This window comes from Staurois parvus, unplaced genomic scaffold, assembly GCF_062004578.1.
Source record: "Staurois parvus isolate SC_StPar_1 unplaced genomic scaffold, SC_StPar_1.0 ptg000056l, whole genome shotgun sequence".
NCBI lineage: Eukaryota > Metazoa > Chordata > Amphibia > Anura > Ranidae > Staurois > Staurois parvus.
The window spans coordinates 2,930,952-2,934,780 of record NW_028317852.1 but is presented as its reverse complement, the minus strand read 5'-3'; the positions used below and the strand labels follow the sequence as shown (position 1 = coordinate 2,934,780).

Below are 3,829 nucleotides of genomic sequence, written 5' to 3'. Positions count from 1 at the left end.
AACATACTAGTTGTACTGAAGTTGATCAATGGATCAACTTCAGTACAATCAGCCTGCCCATAGATGGATCGAAATTCCATCGGTTCCTGCTGAAAAGGCCGAATTGCGATCTGTCTCTGGTAGGCTTTAGGCCAATCTATGTATAACTGAATTATGCACAGCCAATTGCAATGCTTATCAACCCTGTGTGTTATAATACACTGAATTATTCTACCTCAACTGTAAACAGTTTAATGATTCAGTAAATGGAAAAAATCATTCAAAACAGAATTTGTCTGTGTCACTTAATGGGGAAAGAGTAAATCCATGTGCCTAGCAGTGTGTGGTTACAATGCATCAAGAAGAACTGGAGACTGGGGATAAGAATGTACATAACCCTCCAGGTCATGAAGCAGGTGTAAGGAACAGTAACAAGTGTAATATCTTCAACTGGTAAACTCATGTAATTATGCAGTGAAAAGAAATCAGAAGCACAAGCCGTTAGAGGGCACAGGAAGAGGTCACAGTGGCAGGTGAAGGGGGTCCTGATGATGAGGGACCGAGCCTGTTGTAACAAAGTGCAAGGCCTTGTGAGATGAAGTATGGTGGATTCCCTGTTAAAATGCTGAGTGTAACATGGAACAGGCTGGTGGAGATGAGTACATAGTAATACTATCTCAAAATGCTTCAGAGTCATATGTCAAGACAGGTAGGAACAAACCATGTCACTGGCTGGAAAGATGAGGGGGAATACATGGGCATTCTGTAAAGGTGTGCTATAATATCTGTATTAGAGCTTATGGCCTGAAAGTGTTAATGCCATCTGAAATAATTGTCCATTGTGAACAGATTCACCTAAATATTCTTGCATTCACCCCACCCACAAATTGCTCAGTATTTGCAGTGCCCAAAGTGTAAATTAACTTTGCTAAAATGTGTAAAAATTATGGTACTAAATAAAATAATGGTACTACGCTGCAACATACTATTCATTATTGAAAACAATGTGCTCAAAAACATGAACTATAAAGGAGTTGGTTTATATTCCCAATAACCCAAATCCTAAATCCAGTGCACAAAATATAAGAAGTGCTAAAATAATGGAAAGTAATAGAAAATCAATTCCACCAAATCCATTCAGTCAATTTTCTTCAATAGTGACCATCCAAGGTGAATAAACGGAAATAAAGGTGCAAACGTATTCACTACACCACCATCAACACTTGTGGACAGACTTTAACCTTCTACGTTGGACCTTAAAATTATAACATGTCAAAAAGGCAGGTCCCTTTAAACAGCCAGAATGAGCCTCAATGGAGGACTGAACTCACTGCATCATAGTATCCAGTTCAAGGAAATCATAGTGCTCTCTGTTTGTATGTAAAACCACTCTCCTTTGATCTCTGCAGTATTGGCACACAGGTAGAATAAGATGTGATATTCCCCACAGCCCACCACTCTGGTTGACACCTCAGGATCAAATCATCCAGGTCAGGCTGCTGCTAGACTGACCTCTCTACTCTGCAACACTGACTGGTCTCAGCGCTCCACCCATTTTGAACTGATATATTACGAGGTGTAACTCAGGTGCCTTGGGGGGGGGGGGGGGATTTACCAACCCACCTCCATATTCGCTTAATACGGCATTGGCCTGGAACAAATATGTGTAAATCAGCTGTCATCTGATATGTCATCACTTGTTCTACGACAGTCATTTACTAAGAAGAAAACACAAAAATAAAGATAACAACCCTGGAACATGAATTTTAAGCACTTTAAAAATTGCTGTAGGAGAGTGTATATTCATCCGCATAGTGCTTGCATCAGGAGTGTAGTAACATCATGATGGATGTCATGGTACTTTCTGTCAGTGCGGAGGCTCAAGTAGAGCTATTGCAGCTCTGTCCAGCCTCTCCCTACAGCAGTGGATCACTGCTATAATGGCTTTTCTGGCTGATTGCATAGATTAGAAGACACCTGCTGCTGCACAACCAACCAGATCCAACTGCACCCCTCCATGAAGAAAAACAAAATATATATATATATATATTGAAAAGAAATCTCCGCAGTCTGAGTCTCACACAAGATTCACTCGCCCATCATTCCAAACTGCAGTAGAACTCCAGTCATAGAGTTGAAGCAGACAAGTTGGTCCTCAGATGGCCTATGCTGGGAATCTGCGGCTCCATCAGTTCCCAGGAAACTGTTGTGCTCCAAATGCATGAAAGATGTGGCCACAGACAATGAAGTGTAGGTCCTAAGAGTAAACGATTACATTCCTGAAGCAGGAGCTGAGAGCATGCATTTAATCTCCAGCAAAAGAAATTCAAAACGTGAAAGTAAATTAGGGAGCCCTTCGGACCAAAAGAAAAAGCCACCGGTTGTGCTGTAAATTTCTTCAGGGTCTTCTTCGACATCAGAGGACTGGCCCAATAATTTGTTCGATTTCAACCTAATAGAACTATACATTACAGCTGTAAAGGAGGCCATAGACTGGAATCAAGACTGTCAACCTCAGGTGAAAGTGAAGAGATTTTTTCCTAGCCTCAAAAGACAAGGGGCCTCCTTCCCTTTGTTTTGAGGAGATTTGCAAGTTGTTTGAGGACGAATGGGAAAAATGAGAGAGGAGAAACAGAATTGTATCCATTTAGGTCCACTGATGTTTTGTGGAAAACAGCACCAGGAGTGGACACAGCCCTACAGCGTCTCTCCCCTTGGAGGATTCAACCATATTCAGAGATGCCGATATTAAGAAGATCTATTGGGTCGCAGGAGCAGCTTGTTGTCCGGCCATAGCCCTACATTCCATCTCAAGGGCGTTTAAAGTCTGGGTCTTGAATGTGGAGACAGCAATAAATTCGGTGATTGAGACAGCGAAGATCTCAACCTGACAGTAGCCTTCTTAGCGGAGTCTTCCATAGATCTGGTGAAGCTGTTAGCAAGACTTATGGCATATTCAGTAACGGTAAAAAGGGCTCTTTGGTTGCAATATTGGAACGCAAATGGAGCTTCAACAGGTCTTCTGTAACATCCAACGGCAAGATGTTGTTCGGGAAGACCCCAGAAGAAGCTAATAAAAGGGTCACAGGTGGCAAATCAGGCCTGTTACCTCAGACATCAAGGAGACAGCAACCCTTCTGGTCAGGGCAGTTTGATTTCAGAAGAGCCCGGGAAGCTAGATTGTACATGCCAGGCCGGGAATACGCTAGGCCACAATGGAAAGGGACACAAAGCTCCTTTCTGCGGGAAGTGAGGTCCAGAGCAGGGCAGGCTGTGAAGAACGAAAAATTATTTTGTCGGTCCGTCTGGCCCCTCCAAGTGGGAGCCAGGCTGGCATCATTCTGAAGGGTATGGACAGTATAGACTGGGGACCGTTGTGTCCAAAGGACGGTGAAACATGGATACAAGGTAGCCTTTCAGGAAAAATCGCCAAATATGTTTGTCCAAACAGACTGGTCACAGGACCAGAAGAAACAAGAATTCTTACAAGAATAGGTGACACAATTATTGCGGAAACAGGCCATTACACTGGTTTCCCAATTTTCTTGGTGCCCAAGGCCTCCGGGGAGCTCAGACCAGTGTTAGACTTGAGATCCTTGAACCATTTCATCGATCAGAAAAGATTCAAGATGGAATCAGAATACACAATTATATTAATAGTGCAACCAGGAGATTGTCTGATTTTGATCGATTTGGCGAACACATATCAACATGTCTCAATCAGAAAGCATCAGCAGCGATACTTCAGATTTGCAGTGGGTGAGAACCACTAACAGTTCAGATGTTTGCCATTTGGATCCAATGTGGCACCCAAAGAGTTTTCCCAGAGTGTTTCCTACTAGCAACCGTA

General features: G+C 42.9%; 1 pseudogene; it reads left to right on the top strand.

Annotated features, from left to right (window-relative positions):
- Positions 1-331: 331 nt before the first annotated feature.
- LOC149469967 (uncharacterized) lies at positions 332-3,324 on the top strand (annotated as a pseudogene).
- The last annotated feature ends 505 nt before the right edge of the window (positions 3,325-3,829 follow it).